This window comes from Pan paniscus, chromosome 8 (genome assembly GCF_029289425.2).
Source record: "Pan paniscus chromosome 8, NHGRI_mPanPan1-v2.0_pri, whole genome shotgun sequence".
Taxonomy (NCBI): Eukaryota; Metazoa; Chordata; class Mammalia; order Primates; family Hominidae; genus Pan; species Pan paniscus.
In genome coordinates, this window is record NC_073257.2 from 41403464 (window position 1) to 41419250 (window position 15787).

Genomic DNA, 15787 nt, shown 5'->3' on the forward strand with positions numbered 1-15787 from the left:
GCGGTGGTGTGATCTTGGCTCACTGCAACCTCAACTTCCTGAGTTCAAGCAATTCTAATGCCTCAGACTCCCAAGTAGCTGGGATTACAGGCACCTGCCACCATGCCTGATTAATTTTTGTATTTTTAGTAGAGATGGGGTTTCACCATGTTGGCTAGGCTGGTCTTGAACTCCTGGTCTCAGGCCATCCGCCCACCTCGGCCTCCCAAAGTGCTGGGATTACAGGCATGAGCCACTGTGCCTGGCCTGCAAAGAGATATTTTAATAAAGACAGCCCAGGAAAGTTGCTCCATTATCTCAGTTAAGAAGGAAAGAAGGAAAAGGAACAGTTTTCCCATGGGCACACAAAGTATTTCTGCTAGGAAGACTTCAGACTACATCTCTCCACTTGTCCTAAGTAGAATTTGCAAGGCCTTCTCTCCACAACTACTTACCCTTGCAACTATCTGATTGTAGAGATGGAGTGATGAGCTTTGACTCTGTGTCCCCACCCAAATCTCATCTTGAGTTGTAATCTCCAAGTGTGGAAGCAGGGAAGCGATTGGATCGTGGGCGCAGTTTCCCCCATGCTGTTCTCGTGATAGTGAGTGAGTTCTCATGAGATCTGATGGTTTTATAAGTGTCTGGCATTTCCTCTGCTTGCACTTCTCTCTCCTGCCACCATGTGAAGAAGATCCTTGCTTCCCCTTCACCTTCCACCACGATTGTAAGTTTCCTAAGGCTTCCCCAGCCATGGGGAATTGTGAGTCAATGAAATCTCTTTCCTTTATAAATGACCCAGTCTTGGGCATGTCTTTATGGCAGTGTGAAAACGGACTAATACGTGGAGCATGATGAATGTGGCTGAAACATTCTGCATCTCGTACTTTGATAAATTTACCTGTATATCAGGCAGAATGTTCTCTGGTCAGACCAGTACTTGGAGCAAAAGAGGGAAGAGGAAAGGCCCACCTGGGCCCTGATATCCTGGGACACACAACTTGGTGGCCTGGTGGCCTGGCTTATGCCTGCTTCCTCCCCAGAGGTAATTTGTCATTGTGTCTGGTCTCGTTCTCAAGAAATGTAAGTGCTGTAGTGAAAAGCTGCTGCCAAATGCACACCCGTGTGTGTGCTTTCAGGCTGACGCTGGACACACTAAGGGCATGAAGTGCCTTGTGGAATAGAAGAGTGTTCAGTACAGCACCGAGAAGCCAGAGACTTGGTCTCCAACAAGACTTCTGAACATTTGGAACATGGTTCCCTTCCCTCTTATGGCATAAATGGGACTACAAAATGCTTCTCAATGAATACATGCCACTTTTCCTCCTTTGCTTTGTGATGGCAGTATTTCATGGAAAAGAATCCTGTCATATCATATATCTATGTGGATCTTTCCAGTGAATTAATTGTGCAAATTCCTTCTCTGCTAGAGAAATAAATACTTCTGCAAAACATTTACCTTACCTAATAGTCTAATCTTAGGCCAACAGAGCAGCAACATCTGCCAAACAGAAAACCCCTGATAATCCAGGATTAAATAACATTAATATTATTTTTTGTAGGCCAGCAGGATTGTCCAGAGGACCAGTGATAATAAGGATTTATGAGGGAGGAGAGGCCCTGCAGAAGATAACACTACAATAACATTCTGTGTTTATATTGGGCAAAGGGGACAGGACACATTTTCTACAAGCGCAAACTTCAGGATGGAAATGTTAATACCTCGTATTTGTAGAGTGCATTGGAGCTTATGAGTCACCTTCATACACAAGAACTCATCTATTAGGCTCCTCATCTGTGAAGCTTCCCAGGTGGGTATTATTCTCATGCATGAGACAATGGAGGTTCAGCAAGGTAAAGTGACTCAGCTAGTAGGTAGGAGAACTGGGTTTAAAATCTAGGTGTTTAGGTTGGTCACGGTGGCTCACACTTGTAATCCCAGCACTTTGAGAGGCTGAGGCAGGAGGATCACTTGAGTTCAGAAGTGCAAGACCAGCCCCACCCACATAATGAGACCACCATCTCTACTAAAGATTTTTAAAATACATATTTTGCCAGGTGTGGTGGTGTATACCTGTAGTCCCGGCCACTTGGGAGGTCAAGCGGGGAGGATCGCTTGAACTCAGGGGTTCAAAGCTGCAGTGAGCTATGATTGCACCACTGCATTCCAGCTTAGGTGACAGAGTGAGACCCTGTCTCTAAAAAAAATAAATAAATAAAAATAAAATAAAATCTAGGCCGGGCACTATGGCTCACGCCTGTAATCCCAGCACTTTGGGAGGCCGAGGTGGGTGGATCACAAGGTCAGGAGTTCGAGATCAGCCTGGCCAATATGATGAAACCCTGTCTCTACTAAAAATACAAAAATTAGCCGGGCGTGGTGGCAGGCACCTGTAGTCCCAGTTACTCAGGAGTCTGAGGCAGGAGAGTTGCTTGAACCCCAGAGGTGGAGGTTGCAGTGAGCCGAGATCACGCCTCTGCACTCCAACCTGGGTGACAGAATGAGACAAAACAAAAAAACAAACAAAACAAAACAAAAATCTAGGTGCTTTAATTCCTACTTCAATATTATTTTTCCTACATTTCCAACAATAAGGAATATCTAGAATGGATTGGTGATGCTTGATGAGTCTCTGGTTAAGATTTTCAAAATAAAATCTGTAGCATAGAATGAAACATTGAGTTTGTCCACAGGAACACGGCTCCAAGGGGACCTTCTCCTTGAAAGATCTCTGGAATGTTCACTTGCCCCAAGAAGGAACATCTCTGTTGCTTGTACATCAAAGAAAAGAAGAAGAGAAAAGGAAAGAGAAGGCCGGGCATGGGGGCTCACGCCTGTAATCCCAGTACTTTGGGAGGCTGAGGCAGGCAGATCACCTGAGGTCAGGAGTTCAAGACCAGCCTGGCCAACATGGTGAAACCCCGTCTGTACTAAAAATACAAAAATTAGCTGGATGTGGTGGCACAATTACAGCCTGTAATCCCAGCTACTTGGGGAGGCTGAGGCACAAGAATCGCTTGAACCCGGGAGGCAGAGGTTGCAGTGAGCCAAGATCGCGCCATTTCACTCCAGCCTAAGCAACAAGAGTGAAACACACACACACACACAAAAGAGCAAAAAAGTCATGGCTCAAGGCAAGATCGGGTGGTAAATAAGAGTTGATCTGGATTTAGAGCTAAGGTCCTTTTGAGAATTTTCTCCCTGAGGCCGCGGTTGAAGATTCATTTTGGGGTTGCCCTGTTCAGCAAGGAGGCTCTGAGGAGTGCAAGGGTGTGGGGACTTCTAAGAATGTGTTTTTTGAGTCAAAATAGAAACTTTTCCTTACATTCTGACTCACAGGGGATTAGAAGGTAGTGCATGGATTAGACGAAAATGCCTCAGTTAAGAATTTAATCCTGTTAGGCAACAGTAAGTCACTATTTTTAAAGGGTTTTGTGCCAAAAAGTAGAAAGGAAAAAAAAAAAGTGGCATCCACAGTTTGCAGGAGATAATTGTTTCTAAAGAGCTGCTTGCTTGAGGCCTCTTGAATGCTACATTTTCTTCCAGGTTCTTCTAAAGAGAACAATGGGTTTTAAATTGGGGGTGTGAGCGCTACCTTGGCTAGGGGTTACCAGTGGGGCTGTTTTGGCTTCAGGTGATGCCCAGGGCTGGAGCTGGAAGAGATGAGAGGAGCCAGGAGTGAGGGATTCTGGCTTCCTATCCTGCTGTCAGAGTTCAGTTTTGCAGGGGAATGAGACAGAAAACGAAACCAAATGTTTACACTGATTTTGACTTTGTAGACTTGACAGTCGATTAAAATCCTTCCAGTGCCTTTTTCCTTTCCTTTTCCTTTCCCCTTTCCTTTCCTCATTCCTTCCTTCCTTTTTTTTTTTTTTTTTTTTTTGACAGAATCTCGCTCTGTTGCCCAGGCTGGAGTGCAGTAGCGCAATCTCAGCTCATTGTAACCTCCGCCTCCTGAGTTGAAGTGATTCTCCTGCCTCAGCCTCCGGAGTAGTTGGGATTACAGGCGCATGCCACCACCCAGCAAATTTTTGTATTTTTAGTAGAGATGGGTTTTCGCCATGTTGGCCAGGCTGGTCTCGAACTCCTGACCTCAGGTGATCCCCCATTTTGGCCTCCCAAAGTGCTGGGATTACAGGCATGAGCCACCGTGCCCGGCCTGTTTGCTTGCTTGCTTTCTTTTCTTTCTTTTCTTTCTTTTCTTTCTTTCTTTCTCTTTCTTTCTTTCTTTCTTTCTTTCTTTCTTTCTTTCTTTCTTCCTTCCTTCCCTCCCTCCTTTCTTCTTTCTTTTCTTTCTTCTTTCTTCCTCTCTTTCTCTGTCTGTTTCTCTCTCTCTCTCTTTCTCTCTCTGTCTTGTCTTTTCTTTTCCTTTTCTTTCTAGACAGAGTTTCACTCTGTCACCCAGGCTGTAGTGCAGTGGCATAATCTCAGCTCACTGCAACCTCTGCCTCCCAGATTAAAGCAATTCTTGTGTGTCAGCCTCCCGAGTAGCTGGGATTATAGGCCTGCACCAGCATGCCTGGCTAATTTCTGTATTTTTTGTAGAGATGGGGTTTCTCTATGTTGGCCAGGCTGGTCTCAAACTCCTGGCCTCAAGGGATCTACCAGCCTTGGCCTCCCAAAGTTCTGGGATAACAGGCGTGAGCCACTGCGCCCAGCCTTCTTGTTTCTATTGTTACAAGACTCATTTTGAAGGGTAAGGACTTTGCTTAAGATCTGTTTTGTTTTTCCCTTTCTGTTGTATTTATTTATTTTGTGACAGAATCTTGCTCTGTCACCCAGGTAGGAGTGCAGTGGCATGGATCTCAGCTCACTGAAACCTCTGCCTCCTGGGTTGAAGTGATCCTCCCACCTCTGCCTCCCAAGTAGCTGGGGTTACAGGCACACACCACCACGCCCACTAATTTTTGTATTTTTCTGTTGAGACAGGGGTCTCGCCATGTTGCCCAGGCTGATCTCGAACTTCTGAGCTCAAATGATCCTCCTGCCTGGGTCTCCTTAAGTGCTGGAATTACAGGCGTGAGCAACCTTGCTCAGCCTCAGTGGTATTCTTGCTTTCAGCACCACAGATACATTCATTCATTCACTCATTCATTCATTTACTCTCTTAATTTACTAAGTACCTCAAATGTGCCAGAAATGGTTCTAGGCACTGGGGACACAGTGACCAAGACACATCTAATCTCTGCCTCTAGGAAATTATATTCTAATGGAAGGAGCTAAAAAATGAGTGAGCAAATGCAGTAACTGGTAAGTCTATAAGTCCTGCAGAGGGAAATAGGCAGAGAAAGTGTTGACCGGCTGGGCGTGTGTGTAGCCGGGAGAGTGAGGTTGCTATTTTAAGTAGGTGGTCAGGAAAGGCCTCACTGATAACCTATGTCTCACCAAGAGCTGAAGGATGTGAGGGAGTTGTGTGATGTCTGGGGTGAAACAGTTCCAGGCAGAAGAAACCCCAAAGGCACAGGCATTTACGTGGGAACATGTGAGGGGGGCGGTGTTCAGAGCTCAGTAAGTGCTTAGGAGAGGCGTAGGGGACGCAGTTGGTGTGGGATGCTTGTGTGTTGCGAGGTAGATTATCAAAGGCCTTGTAGGCCTCGAAAGGGCTTGGACATTTACTCTGAAGGAGGTGGGAAGCCTCTGGGGGATTTTGGATAGAGGAATGCCATGACTGACCTGTTATAAAAAGACCACTCTGGCTGCTGTGTTGAGAGAAAAACTGCAAGAGGTGATGGAAAGATTGGTTAGGAGGCTGTTAATAATCCGGGTGAGAGATGAGAAGGCTTAGATCAGCGTGGCTGGGATGGAGGTGTGAGAAGTGTTGGATTCCGATCTATTTTTTTTTTTTTTTTTTGGGACAGAGTCTCGCTCTGTCACCCAGGCTGGAGTGCAGTGGCTTGATCTTGGCTCACTGCAACCTCCGCCTCCTGAGTTCAAGCAATTCTCCTGCCTCAGCTCCCCAAGTAGCTGGGATTACAGGCACCCACCATCACACCCGGCTAATTTTTTGCATTTTTACTAGAGACAGGGTTTTGCCATGTTGGCCAGGCTGGTCTCGAACTCTTGACCTCAGGTGATCCGCCCACCTCGGCCTCCCAAAGTGCTGGGATTACAGGCATGAGCCACTGAGCCTGGCCTGATCTATTACTAAAGTAGAGAAAAAAAGATTTGCTGGTAGATTGGATGTGGGCATGAGAGGAAAAAAAAGTGGAGGGAAGTTGGGTGTGCTGTCCCATTAAGTGGGAGACCCAAGAGAGCCATTCTCCTGACAAAATGAGTTTCTGCTGGTGAGCCCAGGGGACAGCAGTATGGTGCCCAGGAATAAGACAGGACCCACCTTTCTTACTACAGACTTCTTTCTAGGGAGCTAAGACAGGGTGGGTCCCCAGCTCTACAACTATTCTATCTATCTGTCTGTCTATCTATCTATCTATCTATCTATCTATCTATCTATCTATCTATCTATCTAATCTATCATCTATATCTATTATCTATCTATCTATCTATCTTCATCTATATCTATCATCTATCTATCTCTCTATCTCTCTCTCTATCTATCTATCTATCTATCATCTCATAAGTTAATTTTTGAGTATGTAATCCATTCACACCCAACAGGTATGGAAAATAAGGGTATTTTTTCCTATGATTAGCTCTTTGATACACTTACTATTTTTATAATTCTTTCTTTCAAATTTATTTCTGCTTTTATTTGCTGTTTATTCTGCCTGCTTTTTCCTATGATTAGCTCTGTTATATACTTATTAGTTTTATAATTCTTTCTTTCAAATTTATTTCTGCTTTTATTTACTGTTTCTTCTGCCTGCTTTTTCCTGATTTAGATGCTTTATTTATTTCAATTCTTCTTGTATGCATTTAAGGCTACACATTTCCCTCGTAGCACTGCTTTGGATGTCCTTTGTGCATATCATATGGCTTCATTAGCTCTTTAGAATCATTCACAAAGCCTCTTCTCGAGGCATGAGCCTGTCACCAGGCTAAATCAGGACAGATTTAAGTCATGAACCAGGGTCAATGCTCATCTCGTTCCTCAGCCCTTACCTAGGGAGTTACCTGTGTGCTTCTCCTTCTGCCCTCAGGGAGAATTCTCTCTCAGGGACCTCATTGTCCTGTTAAGCCCATCAGATATATTTAAATGATTTTGAACAGCAAGGGGAAAAGATCTCTTTCTCTCCAAGAGTCTTCCTGTTCCTATGTAAATTCCTGGGGCAAATAGGTGAGTGGGCAGAAGAATTCTGTCCAACTCCACTCACAGCACTCATAGTCCAAATCCCAGTAGGTTGGGGTAGTGGCTGTTGAAGAACCATTCCTCACCCCTAGAGCTGCTGCCCATGTATCCTCTTGCACCTACATTATTTCATTTAAGCTTCATGATGATTTTGCAAGGTAGTAATTTCAATCCCCATTTTCACAGACAGATATAGGTGCTTAAGAAGATAAAACAACTTACATGTGTTTACACAGCAAGTGCCAGAAATGGGATTCAAACTCAGGCCTGCTTTCAAATATGGACCTCTTCCACTCTACCAGGATGCCGTCCCAAATTTTTTTTTTTTTTTTTTTTTTTTGGTTTTGAGACAGAGTTTCACTCTTGTTGCCCAGGCTGGAGTGGTTTGATCTTGGCTCAGTGCAACCTCTGCCTCTCGGTTTCAAGCGATTCTCCTGCCGTAGCCTCCTGAGTAGCTGGGACTACAGGTGTGCATCACCACCCCTGGCTAATTTTTGTATTTTTAATAGAGACAGGGTTTCACCATGTTGACCAGGCTGGTCTTGAACTCCTGACCTCAGGAGATCTGCCTGCCTTGGCCTCCCAAAGTGCTGGGATTACAGGCGTGAGCCACCGCACACAGCCAACCTTCCCAAAAGTTTTAATACTCATGCTTCAGTTATGCAATTGTGTCAGGAAGTGATGCATCCTTTCTAAATTATGTTTTGAGATAATCAAAGCTTAGCCTTTTAAGCACCAACATTTTGTAAACTTTTGTAGACAAAAATATTCGTAGAATGTGTTACATATTTTTCACTTTCTTAAACAGAGCATGCTGGACAGATTTTAAACTTTGCTTGATGATTCATGTCATGTTTAAGAGCATCAATTATTATGTAATGCCATATTATAGGGAGTTTAAGTATCTTGCCCAAGGCTAGACAGCTGTTAAATGGGGAAACTGTTCAAATGCAGGCGGTCTGGCTACAGAGCCCATGTTCTTAGCAACTATGCTATCATGCCTCACCAAGTGCTCAAAAGAATTAGAGATCGCTGTGGGCTGGAGATGACTCGTCCCAATAGTATTGGTTGCTCTGGCAAAGAGCAGGGAGGCCGAATCTGAAGCCATCCAGCAAACTTAGCAGGGGTGGAGATCAGGGTCCACTTTGCTGACATTTCAGAATAGAGAAATGCCATGTCATAGCAAAAGTCCAGGAAGAACCAGATCAGAGATAGAGGGGTGAAACAAAAAGTGGATATTGGCCAAGTGTGACTCATGCCTCTAATCCCAGTGCTTTGGGAGGCTGAACTGGGAGGATTGCTTGAAGCCAGGAGTTCGAGACCAGCCTGGGCAACATGATGAGACCCTGTCTCTATAAACAATTTTTACAAAGAAAATATTAGCCAGGCATGCTGGCATGCACCTGTTGTCCCAACTACTCAGGATCCTGAGGCAGGAGGATCGCTTGAGCCCAGGAGTTTGAGGCTGTAGGAAGCCATGATTGTGCCACTGCACTCCAACCTGTGTGACAGAGTGAGACCCTGTCTCTAAAACAAAACAAAACAAAACAAAAGACAAACAAACAAAACCCAAAACATGACTATCAAGGAATCTATGCATAAGAACCTGAGATGAAAATCACATGTTAGAGTTTCTTGTGGGAGGAGGAGTGCTGATAAATGGCACCTGTTTTTCCTGCTCAAGTTCTGAAAAACCTGACAGGTCCAGAGTAGCAGATGGGGCCACAATTCTCCTTTATTTTTGTTCAAGGTTAAATTGGAAGCCATAGCTCACTGCAAGAACCAAATGGACCTGTGAAGTCATTCCAAAATTCAACATACTTACCCCACACTCATGTAGGCACTGGACCAGGTAGAACTTACAGCATGGAGAAACAGAGGACTCTTGGTGCTTGCAGTTAAGTTCACTTCCAAGAGGGAAAAGGGTGTAGCTGATCCAAGAATGCCTATGACCATAAGAAGTACATTGCCCGATGTGCAGCAAGTCAGTATACCAACACTGAGGGTTGCAGCAGAGAAAGAGGTTTAATCGTAAGGCTGCTGAACAAGGAGACAGGAGGAAACCTCAAATCCACCTCCCCAAGGAGTTTGGGGCTAGGAATATACATAAATGCAAGTATAGGACTTGCATTTATATATATTTCTATATTCCTATATTTGCATATATGCATAATATATATATTATATATATAAAAATGGAAGTTAGGACTCTCTCTCTCTCTCTCTGTAGGTCTTGCCTTCCTCCCATCTCAGTCTCCCGAGTAGCTGGGACTACAGGTGTGTACCACCATGTCTGGCTAATTTTTTATTTTTTGTAGAGATAGGGGTCTCACTATGCTGGCGTGGCTGGGGGGCCAGGGATTTTAATGGGTTTAGAGTGGATTGAGGTGTAGGGATTTTTCATGGGTTGAAGAGTGCAGGGTGAAGTCATAGGATGGGGTGATGAAGAAGCTATTTTCATGTGGACTCGGTTCCTCTGTGGGGTCTTCAAACTGGTTTGTGTCAGCCGTTTCACTAGAATGCAGGGTCTGAAAAGCATCTTAAGTAATTCTTAAACAAAAGCTTTATGATTCTATCATCAGAGATCCTATCTACAGGAACAGTGGGGATGCAAAAGGTCTGTATCTGGTGCTATGTGACTTTCAGTTACATGGAAGTGGGCAAAGGGCAGCCTGATGAATGCTTAATTGTAACCTTATTTCTGTCCAGAACCTGCCATGCAATTCTTGTTAACCCTGTGATGATAGTTTCATGCCCAGTATATTCTTCTCAGAAAAGTGTTTCTACCTCCTCTTAGACAGAGTGAATAAGAGACGGTGAGAGGCCAGATGTTATATTAATGTCTTGATGGTCATCCTTTTCATGGAGGAAGCACCAGAAGTTCCCCTTGTGGAGTTCTAATTAGAGAAAAGGAGTTGGGCTGGTGGGACCAAAGGAATGCAAAAAGAAGCAGATAAGCTACAAATCTGCCCTTCTTCATGATCCAAGACACATAACCCTCCTGCACAAGTAACTTACAATCTTCCTGCACTCAGCTATCACCAGACCCTCAGCTGATAGAAAAATGCAAGTTAGCTCGCTGCAACCTTGGCATTATCAGTACTGCATAAAGCCCTCTTCAGCACAAGCACAAACACTATTGTTTAAAATCCCCAGCAAGCCTTTGTCTCCTGACAGTCAGCTCCTTTTTGCTGGCCTGCCTGTTGCTCCCCTGCAACATATTTTTCTACTTTCTCTAATAAATCTGCCTTTCTTTACCTACAACTGTCTTGGTAAATGCTTTCATCACTGGCACCACTGGTCTAGATAGTCACCACTCATCCATGACACCCCTTACCTTATAGTGAATAGATTTTAGCTGTGTATCCTGTAACTTTTCAACCATACCATGGTTCACTAGAATTGATAGCACTTTTCAACCCTATCCCGATAGTAGTTGTCAGGAAATGCTAGTGAAAGAGTTTGGAATTAAACTAGCATTCTAGCCGAGCGTGGTGGCTCACATCTGTAGTCCCAGCTAATAGGAAGGCTGAGGCAGGAGGATCAATTAAATCCAGGAATTCAAGGATGCAGTGAGCTATGATTGTGCCACTGAACTCCAGCATGGGTGACAGAGCAAGATGCCATCTCTAACAAAAAACAAAAGCGAAAGAAAAAACTGAGAGTCCAAAGATGTGTTTGATTTAAATAAGTAGAAAGAGCAAGATCATTATTCTAGACAGAAGGAAACAATTTGAGCCAAGAAATATTCCTTCTGTATTTAGGGGACAAATACATGAGCTGACTAATCTGAAGAGTTTCTAAAAAGCTAAGTTTGAGCAAGCCATGCCTGGCGAAGAAGTTGAAGGTTTCCAGAGATCACATGTGGAATCAGATGGTCTGACTACTGAGCTTTCTATCTTTGAAAAAACCCTGTGGATGTATAAATGTTCTACAAATTTATGCCAGTCATTTGCCTGTTTGCTATCAGATTCATTCTCTACCCTTCCCTTGCTCTGGTCTGTATTGTAGGAAAATCATTTTCCAGAATTTCCATAATTGCCTTCTGGCTGGCTTTGGCCAATGGGAGGCACTGGCATGAGATTGGAGGGTAAGTGGTAGGAAGAGATCAAGGCACGTTTTGTCCTCTCTTTCTGGCATCTCCAATAGTAATCATGTCTCTTCTAGGTTCCTGATCCCAGAAGATGTCCTGCGGTGGTTCCACCTTCCACCAGCTTCTGCCAGATCCTGGACTCCAGGAACACTGCCCCCTTCAGGCCAACTTTTTGGACTTCCTCACTGTCTTCTGAGCCCCCAGGTCTTCCAACACTTTTGCAGCCACTTCCCTGTATTAAATGCCCTCTGTTTGAAATATCTAGAATAATTTTCATTTTCATGGTTGGACTGATTCACCACTTTCCCTCCCACTCAAATTCAGTAAGATCTACTATCTTATGACAGATATCTACCCACTCATTGCTTCCCGATGCAGACATAAACTTGGATCCCAGGCCGTGGAAGAGCAGGTCAAGGTTTGCTCCTCAGAATTGTTGCTTTGGTAACATGTGGAGAAGGATGGTGGTTGCTGAGACTAGAGGAGACTTGTTGAGAGACAATTGCAATAATTCAGGAGGGAGAGGACAAGGGTGTAAAGTCAGATTGTTTCACTGCAGAGGTAGAGTGGGGAAAGGGACACGAGAGATGCAGAAGAGGCAGAATCAGGTCCCTGATTGGATGGGGCATTTTGGGAAGATGAAGGAGGCTGGAATGATTCCCAGGTTCCTCCAGAGTGAATGGATGGCACTTGTGTTCTTGACTGAGCTTGAGGACACAAGAAGAGGGGCAGCAGATCTAGATGGCTAGGAAGATCATGAGTTTGTGGCACGTTGAGTTTGGGGGGCATGTTGTACTCAGGAAAGGGCAGGAGAGAGATGGTTTAATGTCACAGCATAGGTGATAAGAGATCTATGGATATATAGGTGAAATCCCCGGGAGATGTGGATAGAAAAGAGTTAAAGGCAGAACATGGAAGAGCCTCAACATGGACAGAGAAGGCAGAGGACTGAGTTGGAACAGCCCGAGAGCTCAGAGGAGAGCCAGGGAAGAGCAACATCACGGAGACCAAGGGAGAGCATGGTTCAAAAAGGGAATGGTCACTGTGTCAAAGCCTGCTTTTAAAGCAAACTAAATATGGCCTGAGAAGGACTCCATACTTCTATATTTGAGTCCTTGTGGATGAACTGTAACCTAGCTTAATAGGCAGACAAAATTGAAACCCTAACTTCATAGTATGCACCTGTAACAATAGCTAAGCCTTGGCCAATCCCAGCGGCCATACTTCAACCATTCATACACTGCTGAGTGTTCAAACTGTGTTCAAATAAGTCAAATGCCAGCCTGTAACCAATCCAACTGCTCTGTACCTCACTTCCAATTTCTGTACGTCATTTCTCTCTTTTTTGTCTATAAATCTTCTTTCACCATGTGGCTGTGCTTGAGTCTCTGTGAATCTGCTGTGATTCTGGGGCTGCCTGATTCACACATCATTCATTGCTCAATTAAACTGCTTTAAATTTAATTTGACTGCAGTTTTTCTTTTATCACTGCACAATGGCCAAGAAGGATCAGTCACAGGAATTGACTGCTAGGAGGATATGTACAGATGTGGGTAAGTGACAGATGTAGATACTCAAGCTTGAATAAGTTTATGCCTGATGGCTACACACACACACACACACACACACTCTCTCTCTCTGTCTCACACAAACACACACACACAGACACCTGTTTAGAGTTATATTTTAGGCAAGAAAGATGGTATCTATTATACATCATCTGGTTGCTCTAGTCTAGAGGAAAAGAGTGAGCAGATTTTGGTTGGCTTTTTCATTTTCTTCTCTACACACATGTAACACAGGGGTCTCATCAAGAGATCAGGAAAATCTCAAGGGGTCAGACCTTTGGCCCCAATCTGCAGAGAAAATGAGGAGCTGTTGCTTAAAGTCCCAGTTGATGGGGCCAGAGCTGTTGGGCTGCAAAACCAACCTTCCTTCCTTCCTTCCTTCCTTCCTTCCTTCCTTCCTTCCTTCTTCCTCTCTCTTTCTTCTTTCTTTCTTTATTTTTCTTCCTTTCTCTCTTCTTTCTTTCTTTCTTTTCTTTCTTTCTTCTTTCTTTTTCTTTTTTTTTTTTTTTGACAGAGTCTCGCTCTGTCGTCCAGGCTGGAGTGCAGTGGCATGAGTTCGGCTCACTGCAAGCTCCACCTCCCAGGTTCACGCCATTCTCCTGCCTCAGCCTCCTGAGTAGCTGGGACTACAGGCGCCTGCCACCACGCCTGGCTAATTTTTGTATTTTTAGTAGAGATGAGGTTTCACCGTGTTGGACAGGCTGGTCTCGAATTCCTGACCTCAGGTGACCCTCCCACCTTGGCCTCCCAAAGTGCTGGGATTACAGGTGTGAGCCACTGCTCTGGGTGCCACTTTCTCCTGTAAGGTGCTTTGAATAATTTGGTGTCTCTGAGAGTTCTAAGAGTTGTCTGGGCTTTCATTTTTGGTTCACCGAAGCAGGACTGATGAACACAGGGCCATTCAGGTGATGGCATTTCCTGGTGTCACATGGGAAGATGCTGCTGATACCCAAGCAGACACACGGAGCGGTTGATTAGTGTCACCACTCAGATGGTTTTCAACATCATTTTACCACCAAGACTGCAGGCCCAGATTCTCCTAAGCCAAGAGAGGTGAGGTGTAGGATGGTGGGTATGGAGGAGTTTGTGGGTGGCTAGTAAAGGACAAACAACAAGTAACATCTTCTGGCTTAGAGTCCTCTCAAATTATCTGAAATGATATTGCTTGGAGCCTCCTTACCCTTATATTGCCCCTTAGTCCACTGGGCAGAGCAGAGGTGCCAAGATGTAGAGTGGAGGAGAGTTTGGGGGCACAAGGGGTTTACTGGAGTCATTAACAAGAGCGTTGATCCTTCATAGGTGGAGGTGGCTGTATCCCCAGGAATCCCAGAGAGCCTGTCATAGATGCTTCTTTGTGGCAGTGGTCAGGGTTCTCACCTGGGCTGTAAATTGGACTCCTCTGGGGAGCTTAGACAACACCAGGCCTGACCCCCATACCCGCCCCATCCTCCTCTCTGCCCCTGATTTGTGCTTCTGTTGGTCTGGAACAGGCCTAAGCATCAGAGTTTTTAAAAAGCTGCCCAAGTGTGGCCAGGGTGAAGAATTTTTGAGTTCTAGGTTATTCTTTTGGGCTTTTAAAGGGTATGAACCTTCCTACACAACAAAGGAAATAATCATTGACGTGAAAAGGCAACGTATGGAATGGGAGAAAATATTTGCAAATTATCCATTTGATAGGAGGTGAATAGCCACAATATGTAAGGAACTCATATAATTCAGAAGCCAAAAAACAAATAACCCCGTTAAAAAATGATAAAAACATTTCCCCAAAGAATTCATACAAATGGCCAACGAGCACATGAAATGTACTTAATTAATATCACTAACCATCAGGAAAATGCAAATCAAAACCAGAGTGAGCTATCACCTCACACATGTTAGGGTGACTATCATCAAAAAGACAAAAGATCAGCATTGGCAAGAATGTGTGGAAAAGGGAAACGGTCTTGATGGGAATGTCAATTAGTATAGGGAGGTTCCTCAACACACTCAAAATAGAACTCCCATATGATCCAGCAATCTCAAATCTCAGTATATATCCAAAAGAAAGAAAATTACTATCTCAAAGAGATATTTGCACTTCCAAGTTCATTGCAGCATTATTCACAATAGCCATGATAAAAACAACCTACGTGTCCATCAATGGATGAGTGGATAAAGAAAATGTCATAAACACACACACACACATTATGAAGTATTACTTAATTAATTATTATTATTACTATTATTATTTTTTGAGACAGAGTCTTACTCTGTCACCCAGGCTGGAGTCAGTGGCATGATCTCAGCTCACTGCAACCTCTGCCTCCCGGCTTCAAGTGATTCTCCTGCCTCCGCCTCCCAAGTAGCTGAGACTACAGGCACACAACACCACGCCTGGCTAATTTTTGTATTTTTAGTAGAGACAGGGTTTCACCATGTTGGCCAGGCTGGCCTCGAACTCCTGACTTCAAATGATCTGCCGGCTTTGGCCTCCCAAAGTGCTGGAATTACAGGCATGAACCACCATGCCTGGCCTATTATTTAATCTTTAAAAGAAAGACATTTTGTCATTTGTGACACCATTGAACCTGGAGGACATTTTGTGAAGTGAAATAAGACAGGCACAGAGAGACAAATGCTGATGTCACTTATATGTGGAATCTAAAAAAGTCAAACTCGTAGAAACAGAAAGTAGGGGGTTGTTACCAGAGGTTGGACCAACGGGAGGGTAGAGGAAATGAGCTATTGGTTAAGGGGCACAGACTTTCTGTTATAAGATGAATAAGTCAGTTCTGGAGATCTAAGCTACAGCATGGTGACTATAGGATTAATAATAATGTATTCTATGTTTGAAATTTGCTAAGAGGTTAGATCTTAAGTTGTCTCACCACACACACACACACACACACACACACAC